This window comes from Dasypus novemcinctus, chromosome 24 (assembly GCF_030445035.2).
Source record: "Dasypus novemcinctus isolate mDasNov1 chromosome 24, mDasNov1.1.hap2, whole genome shotgun sequence".
In the NCBI taxonomy this organism is placed as follows: domain Eukaryota; kingdom Metazoa; phylum Chordata; class Mammalia; order Cingulata; family Dasypodidae; genus Dasypus; species Dasypus novemcinctus.
The window spans coordinates 1,862,145-1,889,624 of record NC_080696.1 but is presented as its reverse complement, the minus strand read 5'-3'; the positions used below and the strand labels follow the sequence as shown (position 1 = coordinate 1,889,624).

Below are 27,480 nucleotides of genomic sequence, written 5' to 3'. Positions count from 1 at the left end.
TGATTTTTTTTTTTAAAGGGAGTACTGGAGATCGAACCCAGGACCTTGGAGATGGGAAGAAGCTCAACTACTTGAGCTACATCCACTCCCCAACCATTGGTCTTTTTGGTTTGTTTTTATTTATTTCTCTCCCATTCCCCTCCCTGCCCTAGCTGTCAGTTGTATCCATTCGCTGTTCTTCTGTGTCTGCTTCTATTCTTGTCAGCGCCTCTGATATACACATTTCTCCAAAAGTCCAACTATTTAACTGTGTATTCATTCAAAATATATATAAGACTTAATAAGAACATGCTTTTAAGAGCAGTAGATTCTCAACCTTGGCTGTACAGTAGAAAGATCACCTGCAGAGCTTTAAAACCTCCCTTAGGGAAGCAGACATGGCTCAACTGATAGAGCACCCGCCTACCATGTAGGAGGTCCAGGGTTTGAACCCAGGGCCTCCTAGCCCATGTGGTGAGCTGGTCCACATGCAGTGCTGCCGTGCAGAAGGAATGCATGCCATACAGGGGTGTCCCCCGTGTAGGGGCGCCCCACACGCAAAGAGTGCACCCTGCAAGGAGAGCTGCCCCGCGCAAAAAAAGCGCAGCCTGCCCAAGAGTGGCACCGCACACACGGTGAGCTGACACAGCACGATGACACAACAAAAAGTGCCGCAGACATAGAAGAACACACAGCGAATGGACACAAGAGAGCAGACAACTGGGGGGGAAGGGGAGAGATAAATAAAATTAATCTTTAAAAAAAAAAACAACTCCCCATACAGACTGTATGAGAGGGTGAGGCAGCAAGTTTTTTAAAGCTCCCCACATAGCTCGTTCCTAAGTGCAGCTTTGGGGCCTTCACACTGAGAAGTATAGAGCAGGCAGGTTGACTGCACTAAGGCACTGCCCTTGGAAGCAGACATAATAGCAGCGTGATCAAACTTTATTCCACCTCAAACCATATGAGATGCTCTAACACATTCCCATAAGTAACAGCAGCACATTGATCCATTCGGTCAGACTTTTGGGCCCTACAAATGAGTTAGGTACTAGGAATACAACTGGGAAGCAGTACACTCACAGGCCCATCTTCAAGGAGGTGATACAACATGGCAGTGACTCCAAAGGAAGCAAAGCATGGGGCCTGAGAGACTCTCTAGGTGGGGGCGAGGAGCGTGAGGTGGTTCACACACCTCTTGGAGGAGTTTGTCCCTGCCATGTTATGTCAGCAGTCATGCCAGGAAAAAAAATAGGGTCATCAGGTGGCTTCCCCAGATGTAGCCACACAAAATTCTGACAACTTTCCCACTCTTCCCAAGCTTCAATAATTATACCAGGGATAAATTATTAGATTTCTATAGCTCTGTGAAAGATATGGATAGTGAACTAATAATCATCTGACAGAATTCCCACCTTGTCATAACCCAAAACTCGAAAAGCATCAACTCCCTCCATAAGGGTCAGGAAAGAGATAGAAGGCTGACTATTGTACATGTACACATGTCTGCTTTCTTGATAAATCAATAGAGAATGGTGTTGAGAAACATAACTAAGTATTTTGGGGGAAGAAATTAGACCATGATATCATTCCACACATCAAAAGAAATTCCATGGATTAAAGAGCTAAATGCTTAAAAACACATTCTAAAAAAGTTTAAGAAGGAAAGAAGGAAAAAAAAGGTTTAAAAAACGTTACATATGTGCTACAACATGGATGAACCTTCAAGGCATTCATGTTGAGTCAAATAAGCCAGACAAAAAGGATAAATAATATATGTTCCGACTTACATGAAATAATTAGAAAGTGCAAATTCACTGGGTCAGAAATTAGAATACAGGTTACCAGGGGAAGGAATAGGTGGGAAATGGGGAGCTAGTGATTAATTGATACAGTTTCTGTTTGGGATGATGGAAGTTTTGATAATGGATGGTGGTGATGATAGTAGCACAACAATGTAAATCTAATTAACATCACTGAAATATATATATATTTTTTTCCCCAGGTACTGGGGCTGAACACAGAACCTCACAGGCAGGAAGCTGGCACTCAACCACTGAAACATACCAGCTTTTTTGTCTGTTTGCCTGTTGTTTTTGTTTTTAGGAGGCAACAGGGACTGAACCCAGGAGCTCCCGTGTGGGAAGCAGGTGCTCAATTACTTGAGGCATATCTGCAACCCCGAACTGTATACTTTAAAGTAGTTAAAATGGGAAATTTTATGTTGTATATATGTTACCACAGTAATAAAAGCTTTAAAAAAACCCACATAGAAATGTATAACACAAAGCGTGAACCCTAATGTAAACTATAAACTACAGTTAATTTGCTTATGATAATATTGTTTCATCAGTTGTAACAAAGGTACCACAGTCATATAAAATGACTTAAAAACAGGAAAAACTGTGGGGGTAAGTTGGATATATCAGAACTTTGTATTTTCTGCATGATTTTTCTGTAAATCTACAACTGAGCTAACAAAAAAAAAAGTGAAAATGATGATTTATGTGTACTAAGAATGAAGGACTTCTAAGCACAGAGGCAGTATAAGAAATCTGAAAAATGAAAATGGGGCAGTGGATGTAGCTAAGTGAAAAGGCCTCCAATTACCATGTGGGAGGACCTGGGCTTGCTGCCTGGGGCCTCCTGGTAAAGAAGAAGAGAAAGCGTGCCTGTGTGGCAGCCAGTGCCCGTGGGCAACGAGTGCCCATGAGCGTGCCCGTGTTCCCCCGTCCGCATGAGTGCCCCTGCGGGGAGCCAGGTGCCCGTGTGTGGTAAGCAGTGCCCGTGCAAGTGTTTCACGCAGCAAGAGAGAGACAAAGGGAACAGTCAAGGTGAAGCGCAGCAGAGACCAGGAGCTAATGTGGCGCAATGGACAGGGATCCTCTCTATCAGATGTCCCCAGGACTGAATCCCAGTGAATCCGAGAGGAGAAAGAGAAGAGAAGACAAAAAAAGAGAAAAGGATACAGAATATCACACAGCGAATGGACACAGACAGCATAAACAGCAGGGTGGGGGAGGGAGTGAGAGGAGAAGGAAAAAATAAATAAAAAATAAAAATGAAATAGCTCATAAAAATAATAAAAGCTACTAAATGTAAAAGAAACCAATAATAAACAATGTTAAAAACAGAATAAACTGGGGAAATTGGCAAAAATGAGAAAAATGATTAAAACCATTAACACAGGACAAAACTTCTGTCAATATGGAAAACTAAGATTCCAATTTCGCAAAACCTGAAGACCCTAAACAAATAATGTACAAAAGAAAAAAAGAGCTAATAAAATACAACAAAAAAGTGTTGACCATCCCCTCTTATCAAAGGAATACAATGAGATAACATATTTTACTCTAAATGAGAAAAGATCAACCAGATGAAATATTCAATACTGGCAAGTATCCAATGAAAAGGACTTTCTCACACTGCCTGTGGGAATGCCAAATGGCCTATAATAAGAAATTTCTTTTCAGAAAGATTACATCTTAAAAGTGTTCATATTGTTTTCTGACCCACTCCCAAGGTTCTATTCTTAAGTAAATGTAAGTAATATGAAACTCAGACTAAAAGTGAGTATAAAGCAATAGAAAATTAGGAACAACCCAATATCCAGTCATAGGGAAAATGAGAGAAAGCTGAATTAAATATTACGATGCCACTCAAGATGATATATTGTGTTGCTACTTAAGACTATATATTGAAAGAATTTAAGAAAATGGAAAAAGCCCCCCAGTTTTAAGCTTTAAAAAAAAGGCCAGATACAAAAATGAATACACCTTATATGACAGCAAATAAATTTAAGTATGCATATGCATATGTCTGAAAGTAAGACTGGAAGGAAAAGCTATAATCAGATACTATAATCATAGAAGTTTATCATGTTTCTTTTCTTCTTTATACTTTTATTATCCAGATTTTTTAAAAATGAGTTTTCAGTTAAATTTTTTTATTTTATTTTTAAAGCTTTTATTTTTAAAATATATTGGGGACTCCCATATACCCCCCACCCCCACCCCATTTTCCCACATTAACAACATCCTTCATTAGTGTGGTACATTTGTTACAATTGATGAACACATATTGAAGCACTTCTACCAACTGTGGACTATAGTCTACATTATAGTCTACACTCTGTCCTGCACAATTTTGTAGGTTATGACAAAATAATGGCCTTTACCTGTCATTGCATTGTCATGTAGGACAATTCGATGTCCCCCAAATGTCCCCATATTATACCTATTCTTCCCTCTCCCTCCACTCGGAATCCCTGGTGGCCACTGCCTTTATATCAATGTTAAAAGTTCTTCCATTGCTAGAATATTAAGACTATATAGAATAATAATAAGTCTACTTTAGTCCATTGTTCATTCCCCCATTTTGAGGACTTGGGGATGGTGATGCCCACTCTGCTTCTAACTGGGAAGGGGCTTAGACCCCACGGGGCAGATGGATGCTACCATCTTGCTTACAGCTGCACACACTCCCTGTTCCTTGGGATGGGCGTTGTCCATTATCATCTCCTGGTTAGTTGTTCTGGGGTGAGTCCAATGAACTAGGCTCTGCTGAGATTGGGGGCTCAACCAGCACATGAACAGACCAAAGATTTAAGTCTCTGGGATATATATTCAACAAGTACAGTGCTAATTACAGGTTCAGATAAAAAAAACAGAAGAGTCATATGTAGGGAAACTATAAATGAGTCTAACTCTGTTACACTGGGGAGCATAAATTCCAAAGTAAGGACCACTGACAGGGTGCTGAATTCCTGAGCTTGTCTGACCTGCTTGTAGTGTGTTATATTAGTCAGCCAAAGGGGTGCTGATGCAAAATACCAGAAATTGGGTGGTTTTTATAAAGGGTATTTATTTGGGGTAGGAGCTTACAGATACCAGGCCATAAAGCATAGGTAATTTCCCTCTCCGAAGTCTATTTTCACATGTTGGAGCAAGATGGCTGCCGACATCTGCCAGGATTCAGGCTTCCGGGGTTCCTTCTTCCCAGGTCTTGCTTCTCTCCAGGCTCAGGGTTCCCCTCTTTCCAGGGCTTGCTTCTCTTTCCTCTGTGTGCTTACTTTCCAGGGCTTCAGCTTAAGACTTCAGTATCGAACTCCAACATCAAAACTCCAGCATCAAAAAGCCTCCAACTCTGTCCTTTGCCATGCCTTTTATCCCTGAGCCACCAAGGGGCAGAGACTCAATACCCTACTGATGAGGCCCAATCAAAGCCCTAATCAAAATTTAATCATGCCCAGGTACAGACCAGTTTACAAACATAATCCAATATCTATTTTTGGAATTCATAACTATATCAAACTGCTATATACGTGGATGTCTCTAGAGCCCTCAGGAGCCCCGCTGTTTGAGGCACTGTTCACTTTGGCAGTCAATGAGATCCTGCTGAGATGTGCATAAGCGTAACCTTTGGAGGGTGGAAGGGTGGAAGGGGGCAGGGGGCAGGTAGTGCATTTATATGTTGAGTTTGCCTTAAAGAGAGGCCACATTTGAGCAAGAAGGAGGCTTTCAGGAGGTAACTCTTGAGCAATATATAATTAACTAGGCTACGTTTCAATTTCACAAGGAAAGGTTCATAAGTACAATTAACAAAAGAAATCAGTAAAAGTAAGTTAAAAAAAGTTTCACTACAGAGCATGAAAATAAGAAAAGCAAAACTAAAAGAAAGATGCTGTAGAAGAATGGCATACCTTAGATGAAAGAAATTTAAGGGAAAAGAATAAATCAAGCGCAGTAGCTGGCAAGTAGGAAAGGACTTGTATGCGTGAACTAGCACAATTGAGAGAAAGTGAGAATTTTAGATCCCTGTCACTAACAATGTAAATCCACAGACTGCAGCCAGGAAAACCAGAGTCCTCTTTTTCCCAGATGAGTCATAAACTCCTCTGCCTTCCTGACCCTTACATACAACTCCTCTGCAAGCACATCTAGCCTTACTTCCCCTCAAGTCTCCCTGTCTTCTATTTCATGTCAGGAAACAGGGTTAAGGTCCCCTTCACTCCTCAAGGAGGCTATATGCAAACCACTTCTTTTGGAGGCTGCTCTAACAGTCCTGGTTCCTGAAGGCTTTTGCCATTGGGTGTACAATGACCCAACACTCCACTGTCACTGAAGACACCGTCATGGGCTCGGTTTTCATCCCAGCCTCGAGTTCTGATATCCACCTGGACTATTTCAACATCCTCCCTGATGAAAATACCCACAATCAATATCTGTGCCAGCTGCTCTGTTACTTGACTTGCTCAACTTCAATGACTTTTTACCTCAACTCTACTTGGGATACCCACACAATGGCCACATTCCAGATTCTGTTATCACCTGGAAAAACTCTCATGTTGCATCTTAACTTCCCACTCTCCAACCATACTTTCTATCTTTGCAGTTCTCTCTGCTATGTCTACTACACCTGTTCTCTGATTTCATCCATGCCTTCAGTCCCTTCATCTCCTTTCTAATTTTTCTTTCCAATATCTCTGCCTTGTTTTATTTCCTTCTCTACCCAACCAAGAACACTTGGTGTCAGTTCAATCACTCTCTCGCTAACATCCGAAATTCCTTGGCTCTACTGTACTGTTACTACAATTACTTAAAAAAAAATTCTGAATGAATCTGCCAACCTTACACTTAAACTGCCAATGCTACTTAAGAAAATCAAACCACCTAGAAGGTTGGCATCCCTACAAACTCTGACCACTTTTTCCAGTCTCTCTCCCCTCCAACTCTCTCTTCCCACACTCTTGGCTGATGACCTTGATTTCACTTTGGAAAAAAATAGAAGCATCATACTGGGACACTCTCAACTCCTAGTGAACATAACTACAAATTTCTTCCTTCTTTTGCAATTTCTCCTAAGGATCCCAGTTTCTTAGAAACTTTGTCCTGTTGATCTTCTACCATCATCTCCGAGCTTTAACTCTTCATTTTTATACCAGCATTTAAAGACAATTAAGACTTCCCAAAGGAAAAAAAAAGAAAATTCTCCTTTGAATCTATAATTCTCTAGCTAGCATTCTCCCTACTCTGCTTCACAGCCAAATTTCTTAGAAAGGGCTGTTTCCATGGCAATCTGGCCTCTATTTCTACCATTGCTCTGAAACAGCTGCCTCCATACTTAAGAATAATCGCTAAAAAAATATTTGTAACTCATACACAAAGGTCTAATTTCCCTAGTATATAAAGGACTCATACAGATTAATAATTTTAAAAGGACCAATATTCCAAAAGAAAAATGGGCAAAAGATATGAAATACAATTCACAGAAAACTAAATCCTCTTAAATATATGAAAAGATGCTCAGTCTCACTCATGATCAAAGAAAGCCAAATTAAAGCTAAACTGAGATACCATTTTTCACCTATCAGATTGAAAAATCTGAAAAACTCTGACAACACTGCATTGGCAAAGGTTTGCGAAAATAGATTACTCTCATATAATGTGTAAATATTTACCAGAATTCCAAATGCAAAGCCCTTTCATGGAATTCCACTTCTGGGAACTTCCTCTGCAGCTGTACTAAAACTTTCAAAATGACCCATATGCAATATTATTTAATGCAGCGCTGGTTGCAATAGAAAGAGACTGGAAATAACCTAAATGTCTGTCAATGGGGGTGAGGTAGGGGGTATGATTACATAAACTATGATATGTTCATACACTGGAATACTATGTAGCTATTAAAAAGAATGAGGGAGCTCTTTGGAGATCATCTGACTTCAGTACACAAGAAAAAAAGCAAAGTAAGATACAGTGTGTTTCCATTTCTGAGGAGAGGGACTCTTCACTGTACATCTTTGAACCACCTTAAAAATAACTTGCAAAAAATTACATTAAGATTCGGGGATACCCAATGAATAGACTGGGAGAGAATGTAAACTACAATGTAAACTATAATCCACGCTGTGTAGCAGTGCTCCAAAATGTATTCATCAAATGCAATGGATGTGCCACACTGATGAAAGAATTTGGTGATGTTAGAGGACTGGGGGTGGGGTGGGGAGTGGGGTATATGGGATCCTCTTCTATTTTTTAATGTAACGTTTTGTATAATCTATGAGTCTTTATAAAAATTTTAAAAATCTATTACAGGGAAGCGGACTTGGCCCAGTGGTTAGGGCGTCCGTCTACCACATGGGAGGTCCAAGGTTCAAACCCCGGGCCTCCTTGACCTGTGTGGAGCTGGCCCATGCACAGTGCTGATGTGTGCAAGGAGTGCCCTGCCACGCAGGGGTGTCCCCTGCGAAGGGGAGCCCCACGCGCAAGGAGTGTGCCCATAAGGAGAGCCGCCCAGGGCGAAAGAAGTTCAGCCCAGGAATGGCGCCGCCCACACTTCCCGTGCCGCTGACGACAACAGAAGCGGACAAAGAAAAAAGAAACAGCAAATAAACACCGAGAACAGACAACCGGGGGAGAGGGGGAATTAAGTAAATAAATAAAATCTTTGGGAAAAAAAAAGAATGCAAGTGGGCACAGAAGAACACACAGCGAATGCACACAGAAAGCAGACAACTGGGGGGAGGGGGGAGGGAGAGAAATAAAAAAAATATCTAAAAAAAAGACAAGCCCAATTAAAAAATGGGAAAAAGACTTGAAAAGACAGTTCTCCGAAAAAGAAATACAAATTGCTAAAAAAATCACATGAAAAAATGCTCAACATCACTATTAGGGAAACGCATATCAAAACAACAATGTAATACCATTTCACACTCATTAAAATGACTACTATTAAAAAAAACAAATATACAGAAAATTACAAGTATTGGAGAGGATGTGGCAGAACAGGAACACTCAATTCACTACTGGTGACAAAGTAAAACGGTGCAGCTGCTGTAGACAGTTTGGCGGGTCCTCAGATAGCTAAGTATAGAATTACCATATGACCCAGCAATCCCACAACTGTGTATATACCCAAAACATTGAAAGCAGGGACTCGAACAGATTTGTACACTGATGTTCATAGTGGCATTATTCACAATTGCCAAAAAAATGACAACCCAAGTGTCCATCAACCAATGAAAGGATAAACAAAATATAGTATACAATGGAATATTATTCAGCATTAAAAAGGAATGAAGTCCTGATACATGCGACAACATGGATGAACCATGAAATAATGCTGAGTGAAATAAGCCAGACACAAAAGGACAAATATTGTATGATGTCACAGATAAGAAACAATTAGAATAAGCAGATTCATGAAAATCCAGAATTCCAACCACAGGCTGGTTTCAGGGTAAAATAGGGAATTAATGTTCCATTTGTAAAGAATTTCTGTTTAGGTTGATTGTAAAATTTTGGAAATGGATGGTGGTGATGGCAGCACAATATTGTGAGTACAATTAACAACACTGAATTATAAATGTGAACGTGATTAAAAGGGGAAATTTTAGATCATATACATACTAGAATAAAAATTAAAAGATAAGGGATGGGAAGCAGATGTGGTTCAACGTGCTGGGTGCCTGCCTACCACATGGGAGTTTGGTCCTGATGCCTCCTAAAAGAAAATGAGCAGACACCACCCCCAGAGCAACAAAAGCAAATAACACGGGCCAGCAGACCCCACAGCCTGCAGGGAATGGATGTGGCTCAGGCCGTTGGGAATTCACCTCTGATATGGGAGGTCCCGGGGTTTGGATCCCGGTGCCTCCTGAAGAAGGCAAGTAAACACTGAGCAGACAGATAAGCAAACCCTCAGGGGAGAAGGGAGATAAATAATGTAAATAAATAAATCTCAAAAACAACAACAAAAAACACCTCTCACATTAAAAAAAACTCAAGCAGTTGAGCGTCCACACAAGGGGAGAGACATAGGTGAGCAGAAAAGAACACTGCACCCAGAACATAAAGATGGAGTCCAGTGATCTTTACAGTTAACAAGTGATTGCTATACGCCAAAGTATGAAAATGATTGCTTTACTAAAACAGAACGTACTACTGGAGGTATTTTTGTGAATTGTATCTATTCAGGGATACATAACCTTTTTTTTTCCCCCTTACCTCAACACCTGGAGGAGTACTGCGGTCTCCTGTCAGTAATAACAACTTACTATTATACTGACTTTTACCCCAGAGTAGGGGATAAATGCCCAGGTAGATCTACTGTTGACATTTTCTCACATTGTTGTATTCTCTATGATACCTCCAAAATTCATCCCTCCAGGACCTCTGGTCTATATAAATTGGGAGTTTTCTCATGGAGTTGTCTTACTATAAATGATATAATTATATATAATAATAATATACTATTATTCCCTAAAAAATTTTAAAAAACAAGCAAAACAAATGCAAAAACCAACTCAGGGAAGCTGATGTGGCTCAGTGGTTGAGCACCGGCTTCCCACGTATAACTCCTGAATTCAATCCCCAGCCCCCAGTACCTAAAAATCAACCAGTGGGAAGGGGTTGTGGCTCAACTCATAGAGCATCTGCCAACCACATGGAGGGTCCAGGGTTTGATACCCAGGGCCTCCTGACCCGTGTGGTGAACTGGCCCACACGCAGTGCTGCCGTGCGCAAGGAGTGCCATGCTACGCAGGGGTGTCCCCGTGCAGGAGAGCCCCACGCCAAGGACTGTGCCCCACAAGGAGAGCTGCCCAGCGCTAAAAAAGTGCAGCCTGCCCAGGAGTGTCACTGCACACACGGAGAGCTGATGCAGCAAGATGATGCTACAATAACATAAAAAAGTGACACAAGTTTCCCAGTCCTGCATGACAAGAATGCAAGTGGACAAAGAACAACACAGAGCGAATGGACACAAAGAGCAGACAATGGAGGAGGGGGAAGGGGAGAGAAATAAATGAAATAAATCTTTAAAAAAAAACAAACAAAAACCAACCAACCAACCAAGGGAAGAGACTTCCCAAAATTAGTGGGATTCTGAAGCCCTTGAAAGGAGCTCTCTTCCACAGATGAAACTATATAGAGAATGAAATGGGGCCACTAAGGATACGAAATGCATTCTTAAATTCTATGGGCCTTAAGTTCTACATAAGGCAAGATTCAGTTTGGGGCCTGGAGAGCAGCTAAAGGCAGGGAGATCAGTCAGATTACCACTATAAACAAATAAACAACACAGAGTTTGTTTTAAATTTATAATGCAGATTAATTACGATAAAGAACATATAGAAAAGTATTTGTTCTGCTTGAAGCACACCTTGGAATAAAATACTGGATATTTTAAACCAAAGCACATCACAGGTTATGTGCATAAAATGAAAAAATAAAAATAAGCCAAGGATAATTCTGACCAAGAAACATAAAACAGGAAGAATCATTCCACCCAATGTTAAGGCTACTATACAGCTACTGTAATTAAGACAGTTTGGTATTGGCAGAGGGAAAGATGCACAGATCGATAGAACAAAGTAGAGAAGCCAGAAACTCACACAATATACCCAAATAAGTTTTGACAATGGTGAAAAAGCAATTCAATGGAGGAAGGGTAGCCTTTTCAACCAACGGTCTGGACATCCTTAAGAAGGGGGAAAAAAATGAACCTAGACCAAAGTCTCACACTGTATATAAAAAATAACTAAAAATCAATCATACTTGAAAGATAAAATGTAAAACTATTAACATTTCAGCAAAACAGAAACAAAGGGGGAAAATCTTCAGGACCTGGCAATGCAGAGTTCTTAGACTGCCTGCAAAAGCATGATCCTCTAAAGGAAAATCAATGTTAGAACTCATTAAAATTAAAAACTTCTACTTTGCAAAAGACTCTATAAAGAGGAAAAAGTAAGACAGGCTACAGACTAGGAAAAAATATTTGCAAACCACCTATCTGACAAAGAACTACTTAGAACATATAAAGAACCCTCAAAACTCAACAGTAAAAACAATCCAATTAGAAAATGAGTAAAAGACATAGATATCTCACCAAAGATGAAATGGTATTTCAACATCATTAGCCATTAAGGAAATGTAAATTAAAACCAAAATGAGATATTATTAAACAGCTATCAGAAAGGCTGAAAATTTAAAATTAAAAAAAAAAAAAAATTTTAACAGAGACCATCAAATACAGATGGGAATGCAAAGAAACTGGATCACACATACGTTCCTTGTCAGAACATAATACAGTAAAGCAACTCTGAGAAAGAGAATGACAGTTTCTTAAAAAACCAAACATTTGCTTACCATATGACCTGGCAGTTGCACTCTTGGGCATTAATCCCAGAGAAAAGAAAACCTGGGTTCACATTAAAATCTGTACATCAGTGTTCACGGTAGTTTTATTCATAAAAGACAGGAGCTGGGAACAATACAACTGTCCTATAATGAATGAATGGTTCAACTGTGATACATGCATACATACCAGAGAACACTACTTAGCCATAAAAAGAACTACTGGTACACACAACGATTTGGATGGATCTGAAGAGCAGTACAAGGAATAAAAAAGCACAATTTCAAAAGGTTACTCTGTATGATTTCACTTATATAAAATTCTTGAAATGACAAAACTAGAAATGGAGAACAGATTAGTATTTGCTGGGGATTAAAAAGGAGTTGGTGGAAGGGCGGGGCAAGATGGCTTCTGAGTAAGTACACCGTTGTCACCTCTCTTACAAAGGACTGGCTGTGTGGGGACGGAGTCCTACTGCAGCAGGCTGTTTTGGGAACCTGCAGGGCGGGAGGTGTCTGGACATGCATCTGGCGAGACTGCAGCAGAATCGGTGCTTGCTCAAGGTAGAACTGCGGGTTTCGAACACTGAACTCGGACACCGTGGGAAGGTAAATCCCTCCCCGCTAGGGCTAAGAGCTGCGGCATTCACTGAGAACTGCCGGTGGTGGGGCAGTGTTTCCAAGCCCCGTGTTTCCCAAACGCGTGAACCCCAACCCTGTGTCCCCTGAACCCCTGCGGCCCACGTTTCACAGACCTACATACCCTGAGTCCACATTCTCCCGGGCCTTTGTTTCCTGAGCCCAGCACTCCTGGAAATCGGGCACCGCCCTACCCCTCCAGTCTCAGACTAACTCCAGGAGTGGGAGAGCTTAGGTGGGAGGTGCAGAGGGCCCAAGGAGGGCAGGTTCAATTTTCTGGCCCCTCCCCTTTTATTGCGTTTGGAGGAACATATCAGCTGACTTGAGGAGAGCCAAGGAAGAGAGGAGAGGCGAATCTGGTGAGAGAGCCCAAGGTACCTAAACGCCCTGGGATAGGAAACTTGGTCTGGGAGAAGGTGGAGTCAGAAAATTAACTACCCCCTTGCAGCACACCTAAGGGAGAGGGACAGTAGGACGTGCTTTACAGGCTTCCAAGAGCACATTTAGGGTTCCGGACAAAGGGTGGGTGCTCTCTCAAGAAATTAAGAGTCATTACTTTCTCAGGTGAGTTGGTTCACCAGGAACCCATTTGAATTTCCTACGGGGGCCCTCACACAGCCTTCCTGCTGCCTTGGAAGAGAGGGAAGTGAGGAAGGGAGAAAGGGGGAAGGTCAGACTCCTAAGTAGTTTATTAAATTGCAAAGAGGATTCTTTGCCTGAGGCCTTGTCTGGTCTTCTTTGTTTTCTTATTTTTTCTTCCTCTTTATCCCCCCACCACTCTTTTTTCCCCCTCTTTTTTCCGTTCTCTTTTTCTTGCTCTGCAATTTTTTTCTTCTCTCTTTTATCCTTTTCTTTTCTTTTTTTATATTAGTGCTGTAAGCAACAATTCTTATTTGCTGTGCTTCCTCATCCTCAATTTTCTCTTTTCTGTGTGTACTGATTTTGGCTACCAAAGCTATTCCCTTTCCTTTACATCTTTCTCTCTTCCATCATTTATTGTTTCTCTCACATTCCACCTCTCTTTGTTTAGCCCCCAATATTTCTAACTTTTTATCTCTAATATCTCTAATCTGTTTTCTATCATTTATTCACTCTATATTATTGTCCTCTCTTTTCTTTTTCCCTTTCTCCTGACCACAGTGACCTTTTAATTCATAGTATATTCCTCCCCATATTCAGTTTAATATCTCATTATAGGTACTCCACTTTTTTATGGTTATAACCATACACAGCTTCCATGAGTTCTATATACATTCCCTAGATCTCACATGGTTCTTCTGCTAACATTCACTATCAATACTACTATTATATTTTTCTTTCTTACCCCTTTTACTTTCTCTGGACCTAATATTTTCCTTCAAGGAAACTTAGTCAACAACAAGAAAAAAGAATAAGAAGAAAAAAGTGACAAAGAGAAGACTTAACATGCACAGAAAAATAACTAATTAAACTCCAAGACTAGACGAAGAAGATAATCAACAGAATAAACCCAACAAGATAAAATGATGACCAGATAATAACAAAAAACTACAAACCATACCAATAATCAGGAAAACATAGTCCAATACAATGAACAAACTAAAAACCAGGAAGAGAAGTGGAACATCGAACAAGTAATTAAAGCTCTCAAAACATGTATCATGGACCAATTCAGTGAAGTGAAGGAAGAGATTACGCATATTAAGAAAACACTTGGATAGCATACAGAAGAAACTGTAATCATGCACAAAAAGATCATGGAGATGATGGGGATCAATAACACAAACAGTAACCAAAAGAAGGGCAGGTGTGGCTATATTAATATCAGGCAAAATAGACTTTAAATGAAAAACAACTGTGAGAGACAAAGATGGACACTACATATTAGTGAAAAGGATAATCTTTCAAGAAGAAAGAACAATCATAAACATTTATGCCCCTAACAAGGGTGCCTCTAAATATGTGAGGCAAACACTGGTGAAACTAAGTGAAGGAATAGAGGCCTTTACAATTATAGTGGGGGACTTTAACACACCACTGGACAGAACATCTCAAAAGAGAATCAATAAAGAAACAAAGACTTTAAACAATATATTAGAGGATCTGGACCTAATAGACATATACAGAACATTACGCCCAAATACAGCAGGATATACATTTTTCTGAAGTGTACATGGATCATTGTCCAAGATCGACCACATGGTAGGCCACAAAGTCTCCATGAATTCAGAAAGATAGAAATCATACAAAATAATTTCTCTGACCACAATAGAGTGAAGCTGGAAATCTGAAAGGGCCAGAGGCCCAGATCTGGCACCCATATATGGAAGTTAAACAACGCACTCTTAGAAAAACAGTGGGTCAAGGAGGAAATCTCAACAGAAATCAATAACTACCTTGAAACTAACGAAAATGATAACACAACATATCAAAATTTATGGGATGCAGCAAAAGCTGTACTGAGAGGGAAATTCATAACCATAAAATCATACATCAAAAAAGAAGAGCTAAAATTGAAGAACTGAACAAGTGGAGGAATTGGTAAAAAAACAAAAAACTAACCCCAAAGAAAGAAGAAAGAAAGAACAAAGATCAGAGCAGAACTAAATGAAATAGAAAACAGGAAAGCACTCAAAAAAATAAACAAAACAAAGAGCTGGTTCTTTGAGAAGATCAATAAAATTGACAAGCCCCTAGCTAGACTAACAAAGAAAAAAAGAGAGAAGATGCAAATACACAAAATAAGAAATGAGAAGGGTAATATCACCACTGACCCCACTGAAATAAAGACTATCATAAGAGGATACATTGAAAAACTGTATTCAAACAAGAAAGATAATTTATAGAAATCAGACAAATTCCTAGAAACACATAAGCAACCTACATTGACAAAAGAAGAAATCCATGATCTCAACATACCAAGCACAAGTAAAGAGATAGAATCAGTCATTAAAAACTTCCCAACTAAGAAGAACCCTGAGTCAGATGGCTTCACAAGTGAATTCTACCAAACATTCTGGAAAGAAATAACAACACTTTTGCTTAAACTCTTCCAAAAAACTGAAATAGAAGGAACATTGCCTAATTCATTTTATGATGCCAACATTACCCTAATACCAAAGCCAAACAAAGACACCACAAGAAAGGAAAATTACAGACCAATCTCTCCAATGAACCTAGATGTAAAAGTCAACAAAATACTTGCTAATCGTATTCAACAACACATTAAACAAATTATACACAATGACCACGTGGGCTTCATTCCTGGTATGCAAAGATGGTTCAACATAAGAAAAGCAATTAATGTAATATACCACATAAACAGATTGAAGGAGAAAAATCACATGATCATATCAATAGATGCAGAAAAAGCACTTGACAGAATACAGCACCCTTTCTTGATAAAAACACTGCAAAAGATAGGAACAGAAGGAAACATTCTGAACTTAATAAAGGGTATATATGAAAACCCACAAGTAACATCACTTATAATGATGAAAATCTAAAATTTTTCCCTCTAAGATCAGGAACAAGACAAGGATGCCCACTATCACCCCTTCTTTTTAACATTGTGTTAGAAGTACTTGCTAGAGCACTGAGTCAAGAACCAGATATAAAAGGAATCCTAATAGGAAAGGAAGAAGTCAAAATTTCATTATTTGCAGATGACATGATCCTATACATAGAAAACTCTGAGAAGTCCACAACAAAGCTTCTAGACCTTATAAATGAGTTCGGTAAAGTCTCAGGGTATAAGATCAATGCACAAAAATCAGTAGTAGCATTTCTGTACACCGATGATGAGCAATCTGAGGAAATCAAGAAACAAATGCCATTTACAATAGTAAATAAAATAATCAAATACCTAGGAATAAACTTAACCAAAGATGTAAAAGACTTATATACAGAAACCTACACAAAACTGTTCAAGGAAATCAAAGAAGACCTAAACAAATGGAAGAATATTCCCTGTTCATGGATAGGAAGACTAAATATTATTAAGATGTCTAACCTACCAAAACTGATTTACAGATTAAATGCAATCCCAATAAAAATCAACACAGCATTTTTTAATGAACTAAAACTAACTATGAAATTTATTTGGAAAGGAAAGAGGTCCCGAAAGCCAAAGACATATTGAAAAAGAAAAATGAAACCGGAGGAATCACACTACCAGACTTCAAAACACACTACAAAGCTACAGAAATGAAAACAGCATGGTATTGGCACAAGGATAGAAACACTGACAAATGGAACCGAATTGAGAGTTCTGATATAGATCCTCATATATACAGTCATCTGATATTCGATAAGGCCACCAAGCCCACTCGACTGGGAGAGAATGGCCTCTTCAACAAATGGTGTCTAGAGAATTGGATATCAATATGCGAAAGAAGAAAAGAGGATTACCATCTCACACCTTATACAAAAGTCAACTCAAGATGGATGAAAGACCTAAATGTAAGAGCCAAGACCATAAAGACCTTGGGAAACAAGGTAGGGAAGCATCTACAGGATCTTATAATAGGAAATGGCTTCATAAACTTCACACCCAAAGGATGAGCAGCAAAAGAACAAATAGATAAATGGGACTTCCTCAAAATTAAAGCCTTCTGCACCTGAAAGGAGTTTGTCATAAAAGTGAAAAGAGAGCCTACACAATGGGAGAAAATATTTGGTAACTATATACCTGATAGGAGACTTATATTCTGCATATATAAAAAAGTCCTGTATCTTGAAAATAAAAAGACAAACAACCCATTTTTAAAAATGGGAAAAAGATTTGAACAGATGCTTCTCCAAATAAGAAATACAAATGACTAAAAAGCACATGAAAAATGCTCAAAATCACTAGCTATTAGGGAAATGCAAATCAAAACTACAATGAGATGCTATCTTACTCCCATAAGACTGGCAGCTATCAAAAGAAACAGAAGACTACAATTGCTGGAGAGGATGTGGAGGAACGGGAACACTCAGCCACTGCTGGTAGGAATGCAGAAAGATCCAGCCATTCTGGAGGACTGTTTCGCAGTTTCTCAAAAAGTTAGCTAAAGATTGCCGTATGACCCAGCAGTTCCACTGCTGGGTATATACCCAGAAGATCTGAAAATAAGGACAAAAACTGATATATGTACACCAATGTTCATAGCAGCATTACACACTATTGCTAAAAGTTGGAATCAACCCAAATGTCCATCAATGGATGAAAGGATAAATAAAATGTGGTATATTCATACAATGGAATACTACTCTCTTGTAAGAACAAATACAGTACAAACACATGTGATAACATGGAAGAACCTTGAGGACCGTATGTTGAGTGAAGCAAGTCAGACATTGAAGGACAAATACTACATGACCTCTCTGATATGAAACAAGCAAACCGAGCTGTCTCAGAGAGCTAAAGACTGGAAGATAGGCTTAAAGGAATCTGGGGAAGAGAGGAAGTTTGCGAGCTGATGCCTACATGGGTGAAATCTATGACAAGCTAGAGGTAAATATTTGTACAGAGAAGGGATAAGATGGGGCATAGGGATACCTCTGGGTGGGGCTTTGTGGGCTTGAGGGGGGCTAGGGTTTGGAGGATGGGTCAGATGACCCAAGGAATTAGGGGGAAGGTTGGGGGGAGCTGCTGAATATGGGAGAATGCCAGGTATATGGCTGAAACTATACTGTTGAGAAAACTCTTTAGAAAATATAATAAGGAAGAATCACATGTTTAAGGTGCTAAAGCAGGGGGGCATCTGGTACAGGGGCAAGCTTCTAGGGAGTATGTGAGTGCTCATTTTGTCATAGTGTGTTATATCATTGGGTGGAGACGCATACAATGAGTATGAAGGTGTACCCACATCCTGGGGAGACCTGATGTTCCCGAAGAGAGGGAATTGTCTCTCAAGAGAGGATCGCTGGCTCCCAATTAGTTAGGGCAGTCTAGTATGTCAAGCCCTCAGCATTGTTGCAGTATCTGTAAATCTGGTTCTCAAGTAGAGAAGATTGAGCGTCATGGTGTGCCCTGAGGGGAGGGGGAAAGAGGTAGAGCATGGATGCAAGCAGGGAACTAGGGGGCAATGGAAGTGATCCACAAGTTCATGCAATGATGGACATGTCAACTTACATCTAAAGTATATAAAAGTCTATAAACTAAAATGTAAACTATAATGTAAAACATAAGGAAACTAAAAATTTAGAAATTTGTACAGTCTAAAACATAAACAATAATATAAGCCAAAATGGAACCATGTTTGATAGCTATGTTTCAAAATCTGTACATCAGCTGCAGCAAATATAACATGAACATGTAAAGAGATCATTGCTGGGGAAAGGGGAAAAGGGCTTGATGTTGGATATCTGGGAGTCCCCTGTACTGTGTATGTAAATTACTGTGATCTAAAGCTTTTTTGAAGACAAAAATAAAAATTAGAAAAAAAAAGAAAGGATGCAGACACTGAGGAAGAAATGAAAGTGTCTTGCCACTGTACATACATATAGGGCAACACCTATTACAGTGATAAAAGGCAAAACGTCAAAAACAAAGCTTTATAATATTTTTCATTTTATTAATACACCAATTTATTTTTACTTTATTTTAGTATTTCTAAATTACTATGTATTCTATTTCTAAACTTTAAACCCAACACAGTATTTCAATTTCCTATTAATTGAATTTGGCAATATATTAGGATTCATTGTTGAAGAAGTTTTGGACCACAGAGAGGTTCAACTATGGCAGGGGAGGAACTCTGGTGTGGGGTGTTACTGATGGGGGCCACATAGATGTGGAGGAGTTCTCCAGGGCATGTATATAGGGAACATAAATATGTTATGATATATGTTGGGTATTTTTATAGTAGTTACAGTTAAAATGTTAACGGAGGGAGAGCTGAGTTCCCACCCAGGGGAGCTCTGTCACATTCCACAATGGAACAACAATAATCCCCCAAGTGCAATGGCAAAGATCAACAAGGAAGGATGGTCCAATAATGAGCCCTTGATACTGATGACAATGCTTAGGAGGCTGTGTGCCTGAAATATGAACTAGGTCTACAGCTGTAGGGTGCCTAAGAGGCTCCATGTTGCTCAAATGTGGCCACTCTCTAAGCCAAACTCAGTATATCAATGCATTACCTTCCCCTCATCATGGGACATGACTCCTGGGGATAAGCCTCCCTGGTGCCGAGGGATTACTACCAATCACTAACTGGAGAAGCAACTAGAAAGAGCCCTTAAAGAAAAGGGTCAACTCAGACCAGCAGAATATCTCAGCCTACATGTTAGATCAAGTGTTGAAAACTGCTCTATAGCTCTGTTAGATGTTATCACTGGGGTAAACTGGGTGAAGGGTATATGAGATCTTTCTGTATTATTTAGTACAACTGCATGTAGATCTATAACTATCTCAAAATAAAAACTTTAAAAGGTGTGGGGGACCTTTTCATCACATACTGGACTCAACTGGTCTGGACCAACCACTATGGTTCCAACAGGAAGACCTGCTAACTGGCATATACCACCACCACCAAGAATGTTTTATAAACATAGCTGAAAGAGAAATGTTCTTTCTTTTCCCTTGAAGTAACACTGCCCAGGATGAGTAACAGATTAAGGTATGGGCAAAACGGATGGGAATTGATAGTCTAATGCCCAATGGTATCCAGAAGTGGTATCTAGAACTGAGATTTTTGTATGTGTAACTAGGAACCTGGCTGGTCTTTCCATGAAAAGGGGACCAAGAAACATTGTCCCAGGGGAAAAAAATCTTGGCAAGAAATCAAATCCCCAAGTTTGTACCAGGTACAAATGCAGGGTCAGGATTCACACAACCCTGATAGTATTAGAACTCCAACGTGAGACACTTAATACAGAAAAGTGAAATACATAGGAATGTGTGAGTCCTTCTACTTTCTTCTTTTTTATCATTGTTTTAACTATTCTGGGTCTCTAGAAGTTCCATATATAATTTTATTCAAAGTCAGCTGGGATTCTCATTGGCTTTATAATAAACTAGTACCTCAATTTAAGGAACATTACCATCTTAACAATGTTAAGTCTTCCAATCCATGAATGTAGGATGTCTTCCCATTTATTTAGATCCTCTTTAATTTCCTTCAAAAATGTTTTGTGGCTTTCAGAGCACAAAATTTTTATTTCTTTTTTTAAATTGACTCCTAAGTGTTTTATTCTTTTTGATGCTATTGAGTAGAATTTCATTTTAATTTCATTTTCATATTGTTTATTCCAAGTATACAGAAATATAACTCATTTTTGTGTAATGATCTTATATTCTCTAATACTGCTGAACTCATTATTTAGTTCTAACAGATTTTTAGTGGATACTTTTCGGATTTTTTAAATATAAAAGATCAAGTCATCTTTGAACAGAGATAGTTTCACTTCTTCCTTTCCAATCTGGATGCCTTTTCTTTCTTTTTCTTGGATAACTGACCTGGCTAGAACCTCCATTACAACTTAGAAACAGTGAGAGTGGCAATCTGTCTTGTATGTGACCTTGGGGGAAAGGGTCAGTCTTTCCCTTTTAAGTACAATGCTGCCTGTGGGTATTTCTGGATGCCCTTTATCAGACCGAGGATGTTCCCTTTTATTTCCAGTGTGCTGAGAGTTTTAATCATGAAAGGCTATTGGAGTTTGTCAAATGCTTTTTCTGCATCTTTTGAGATGACTGTGTGAATTTTTTATTCTATTGATATAATGTATCATAATAACTGATTTCCAGATGTTCAACCAATTTGCATCCTTAGAAAAAATCTACTTGGTCAACTGTAAAATTTTCTTTATATGTTGCTGGATTTGGTTTGTTAGTATTCTGTTGAGGATTTTTGCATATATATTTATATAAGAGAGTTTGCTGAAATAATAGCTAAAACAATCCTGAAAAAAAGTACAAAAAAAAACACGACTCATACTTCCAGTTTCCAAAACTTACTATAAAGCAATGTGGGACTGATCTAGACAGAACTGAGAGCCCAGAAATAAATGCATACAACTAAGGTCAACCAATGATCACAAAGGTACCAAGACCATTTGTGGTAGTTTGAAGCTGTACATAACCCAGAAAAACATTTTCTTAAATTTAATCCATTCCTGTGGTTATGGACCCATTGTAAGTAGGACCTTTTGATAGGGTTCACAACCACAGGAATGGATTAAATTTAAGAACATGTTTTAAGGTGTGCCTCACACCTCAATCAGAATGATTCTTAATCCTCTTACTAGACTCCTTTATAAGAGAATGAAATTCAGACAAAGAGAGGAAGCTACATTAAAGGAACCCAGAAGTGAGAGACCAGGACATGCTATGGTGCCAGAGGCACCAAGGATTGCCGGCAGTCCGCCCCAGAACACCACAGTCTTTGGTGAGAAAGCATCGCCTCGACAATGTCTTGATTTAGATTTTATCACATCAAAACAATAAACTAATGAATTCCCACTGTTTAAGTCAACATATTTCATGGTATCTCTGCTTGAATAGGCTAGGAAACTAAAATATGTCTTGGAAAATCAAAGAGGATATTCTAAGTTTAATCAGGTAGCATCTACTGGAGACCCAATTCCAAATACAGAACTCCATTCAATAGTCCTTTCAACAAACAGTATTGGGAAAACTAAATATCATTATGTAAAAGAATGGAGTTGATCCCTTATCTCACACATTCAAAACTTAACTCAAAATTAATCAAAGACCTAAATGTAAGAGCAAAAACCAGAAGAAAAATAAATCTTAAAAAAAAAAAAAACAAACCTGCGTCCAAGTAAGCTCACTCCATCCCCGAACTAAGTTCAAGGAAATTTATAATATAAAAATATGCAGTACTCAAAAAGATAAAATTCACAATATTTGGCATCCAAAGTTACCACAACTGCAAAGCAGGAAAACAAGGTCCATGATGAAGAGAATAATCAAGTCAAACAAAACTGACATAGATGTTAGAATTACACAGAAAGACAATAAAAATGGTTATTATAAATATATTCTATATGTTAAAAAAGTCAAGTAGAAACATCTAAAACATAAAAAAGACCCAAATGAAATTTCTAAATATGAAGTTTACAATATCTGAGGTGAAAAATACACTAGATAAGATTGAAATTGCAGAAGAAAAGATTAGTAAACTTGAAGGTATAGCAATATCAAATGAAACAATTTTTAAAAATGAAAAGATCATCAGCAAGCTGTGGGCCAACTTCAAGCAGCCTAAAACATAGGAAATTTGAATTCCTAAAAGACAGGAGTGAGAGGAGAGACAGAAAAAATACTTGAGAAAACAATGCCTCCCAAATTTCCAAACTTAACGAGAACTGAAAATCTACAAATTGAATTTCCTCAACAAACCCCAAGAACAAGAAACAGGAAGAAAACTAAAGTAAGGAACATTATAATCAAATTGCTTTAAACCAGTGATGATAAAGAACAAATCTTGTTCATTGGGTATTGACACAGCAACTGAGGGAGTACTAGGTTCCCATCCTGGGAAGCTCTGCTGTATTCCCCAATGGAACTGCAACAATCCCCCAAGTGCAAGGGCAATGACCAGTGAAGAAAGATGGTCCAATGATGGGCCCTTGATACTGATGACTATGCTTATAAGCCTGTTGCACTTGAAATTCCAATTCGGCCTAGAGCTGCAGGGTGCCTAAGAGGTACCTCCTGAGAGCCTCCATGTTGTTCAAATCTGGCCACTCTCTAAGCCAAACTCAGCATATAAATGTATTACCTTCCCCCCACTGTGAGACATGACTCCTGGGGATGAGCCTCCCTGACATCAAGGATTACCAAACACCAGATGGTGATGTAACGAGAAAAAGACCTTTTTTTTTTTTTAAAGATTTTATTTACTTATTTCTTTTTCTCCCCTTCCCCGCCGACCCCAGTTGTCTGTTCTCTGTATCTATTTGCTGCGTCTTCTTTGTCCGCTTCTGTTGTTGTCAGCGGCACGGGAATCTGTGTTTCTTTTTGTTGCGTCATCTTGTTGTGTCAGTTCACTGTGTATGTGGAACCATTCCTGGGCAGGCTGCACTTTCTTTCTCGTTGGGCGGCTCTCCTTACGGGGCACACTCCTTGCGCATGGGGCTCCCCTACGCGGGGGACACCCTGCATGGCAGGGCATTCCTTGCGCGCATCAGCAATGGGCATGGGCCAGCTCCACACAGGTCAAGGAGGCCTGGGGTTTGAACCGCGGACCTCCCATGTGGGAGAGGGACGCCCTAACCACTGGGCCAAGTCCTCTGCCTAGAAAAAGTTCTTGAATAAAGGGGAAATGGTAAAGGCAAATGAGTTTATATGGCTAAGAGACTTCAAAATGAGTTGGGAGGTCATCAGGGGGTCATGCTTATGCTTGTCTCAGCAGGATCTCAGAGACAGCCAAAGTAGATGTAACCTCAGATAGTGGTGCTCCTGAGGGCTACGGAGACAACCAGGTCCTACTGTCATGGCAGATGGCTCCAGAGTTTGGTGCCTTGCCAGTGGGTCCTACTTTGGAATCTGTGCTCCTGAGTGTGATGGAATTGGACACATGTGACTTCTCTACACATGCCTCTTCTGTCCTTTTTATGGAACCTGTGGTTGGCACTGGAGTTGGTATATGCCCAGGAGACTTGAATCTCCAGGCTGTCCATGTGCCAGCTGGGCCCTGAGCCTCAGCAGTGTTGCAGAACCTACTCTCCAGTTCGTTGGACTTACCCAGGTCAGCTGACAGGGAGGTAAGGCTGGACAACCACCATACCAAGAAACCAAGAGAGTCTACAGCTGCAGCACAAGAGTTCCATCCACCAGCCCTGTGGGATCGAAGCCCCCTCTCAATTGGAAAGTCCCTCCAAAATCTACACAAAACTACTAGAGCTAACAAACAAGTTCAGCAACATGCAGGATCCAAGATCAACACACAAAAATTAGTAGTGCTTCTACACACTAGTAATGAACAATCTGAGAAGGAAATCAAGAAAAAGCTTCCATTTACAAGAGCAATTAAAAGAATCAAATATCTAGGAATAAATTTAATTAAGGATATAAGGAACTTACATAGAGAAAACTAGAAAACACTGCTAAAAGAATTCAAAGAAGACCTAAATAAATGGAAGGACATTCTGTGTTCATGGACTGGAAGATTAAATATCAATATGATGTCAATTTTACCCAAATTAATTATAGTCAATGCAATCCCAATCAAAATTCCAAAAGCTTACTACACAAAAATGGAAAAGCCAATTATGAAATTTATTTAGGCTGAGGGACAATGAATAACTAAAGCCATCTTGAAAAGAATGAGGACTTGAGGACTTACCCTTCTTAATTTTAAAACTTATTATAAAGCCGAGTCACTCAAAACAGGATGGTAGGGAAGCAGATGGGGCACAAGCAATTGGGCTCCCATCTACAATATAGGAGGTACAGGGTTCAATATCCGGGGCCCCCTGGTGAAGGTAAGCTGGCCAACATGGCAAGCTGGCTCGAGCAGTGAGTTGGCCAATGTGGAGCACAGGAGTGCTGGCCCACACAGAGAGCTGGCCCAGCAGGATGACACAACAAAAAAAGGCAGAGGAGAGACAATAAGAGATGCAGCAGACCAGGGAGCTGAGGTGGTACAGGAGAATAAGTGCCTCTCTCCCACTCCAGAAGGTCCCAAGAGCGGTTTCTAGAGCCACTTAATGAAAATACAAGCAGACACAGAAGAACACACAGTGAATGGACACAGAGAGCAGACAACAGGGGGGAGGGAGAGGATGATAAATAAATACATATTAAAAGAAAAAAAAACAGCACGGCAATGGCACAGGACACACATGCGGACCAATGTTATTGAACTGAGAGCTAAGAAATCAACACTCATATTTATGGCCAAACGATTTTGGACAAGGGGGCAAGACCACTCAATTGGAATAGAATACTCTCTTCAACAAATAGTGCCGAGAAAATGGGATTTGCAAAAAGAAGACTCCTATGTCATATCTCATAAAAAAAATTAACTCAAAATGGATCAAAGACCTAATACAAGAGCCAGGATTATGAAAAATTCTAGGAAATGTAGGATAAACTATACCAGGTTTTGTCAAAGAAGTGGAAAGAGTGGAAACTATACACACTGCTAGAGGGAATAAAAAATGGTACAGCCACTTTGGAAGCAGTATGGTAGTTTCTTAAAAAGCTCAACATACACCTCCCATATGATCCAGCCATTCCACTTGGACAGTTACTCAGGGGGACAAGAAATACATGCCCATTCAGGCTTTTGCATGAATGTTCTTGGAAGCTTTATTTGCAATGTCAATACAGATGAAAAAAAGAGGGAATAACTCCCAGGTCATTCTAAAAGGAGAGCAAAATCTGACACTAAAATTGGGGCAAAAACATTGTAAGAAAGGAATTACAGGTTCATTTTCGATCAACAATACAGATTCAAAAGTCCTAAACAAAATATTAGAGGGGAATGGATGTGGCTCAAGCAGTTGAGCACCCACCTCTCACATGGGAGGTGAGTCAGTTCCCAGTGCCTCCTAAAAAAACAAAAACAAACAACAAGCAAAACAAACAATAAAACCAACTTAGGGAAGCCAATATGGCTCAGTGGTTCAGTGCCAGCTTCCCAAATACGAGGTCCCAGGTTCAATCCCCAGTCCCCTCAAATAAAAACAGGAAAATGAATCTAATACATGAAAAAGATAATATACTATGATCAATCTGAGTTTGTCCAAAGTGTACAAAGAGGCTTTAAAATAAAATCTAGAAAATATAATTCACCTGTATTTAAAAGGACTGTTTTTATTGATCAAACACTGGATAAAAACACATGAATTCATGATTTAAAAACGAAAACCTCTTTTTTTTTTTAATTAAAGATTTATTATTTATTTATTTATTTCCCCTCCCCTCCCCCGGTTGTCTGTTTTCTGTGTCTTTTTGCTGCGTCTTGTTTCTTTGTCCGCTTCTGTTGTCGTCAGCAGCACGGGAAGTGTGGGCGGTGCCATTCCTCGGCAGGCTGCTCCCTCTTTCCCGCTGGGCGGCTCTCCTTATGGGTGCACTCCTTGCGCGTGGGGCTCCCCTACGCGGGGGACACCCCTGCGTGGCAGGGCACTCCTTGCACACATCAGCACTGCGCATGGGCCAGCTCCACACGGGTCAAGGAGGCCCGGGGCTTGAACCGCGGGCCTCCCATGTGGTAGACCGACACCCTAACCACTGGGCCAAAGTCCGTTTCCCCGAAAACCTCTTAATTAGAAATAGAATACTTAATCTGATAAAACTGTTACTATTAAAATCAAGCCCCAAGAGCAACGGCAAAGACCAAAAAAGAAGGAAGGTCCAACAATGAGCCCTTGATATTAATGATTATGCTTGTGAGCCTGTGCACCTGAAATAAGAACAAGGCCTAGAACTGCAGGGTGCCTAAGAGTTACCTCCTGAAAGCCTCCGTGTTGCTCAAATGCGGCCAGTCTTGAAGCCAAACTCAGCATGGAAATGTGTTGCCTTCCCCCCAGCATGGGACATGACTCCCGGGGATGAGTCTCCCTGGCACTGAGGGATTACTACCAAGTACTAGCTGATGATGTAACTAGAAAATGACCTTGAATAAAAGAGTCAATTCAGACCAGCAGAATATCTCAATCTACATATAATACCAGGAGTTAAAAATGCTTTTTGACCTGAATAAGAGGGGGAAATGGAAAGGACAAATGAGTTGGCTATGAGTCTCCAAAAAGAGCCAGGAGGTTATCAGAGGGGTTGCCCTTATGC

At 39.8% G+C, this 27,480-nt stretch overlaps 1 protein-coding gene across 7 annotated transcripts in view; it reads right to left on the bottom strand.

Moving 5' to 3' along the window:
- Positions 1 to 27,480, bottom strand: part of PTPRA (protein tyrosine phosphatase receptor type A) — a 173,525-nt gene that overhangs the window by 74,644 nt on the left and 71,401 nt on the right. The window lies entirely within an intron of this gene.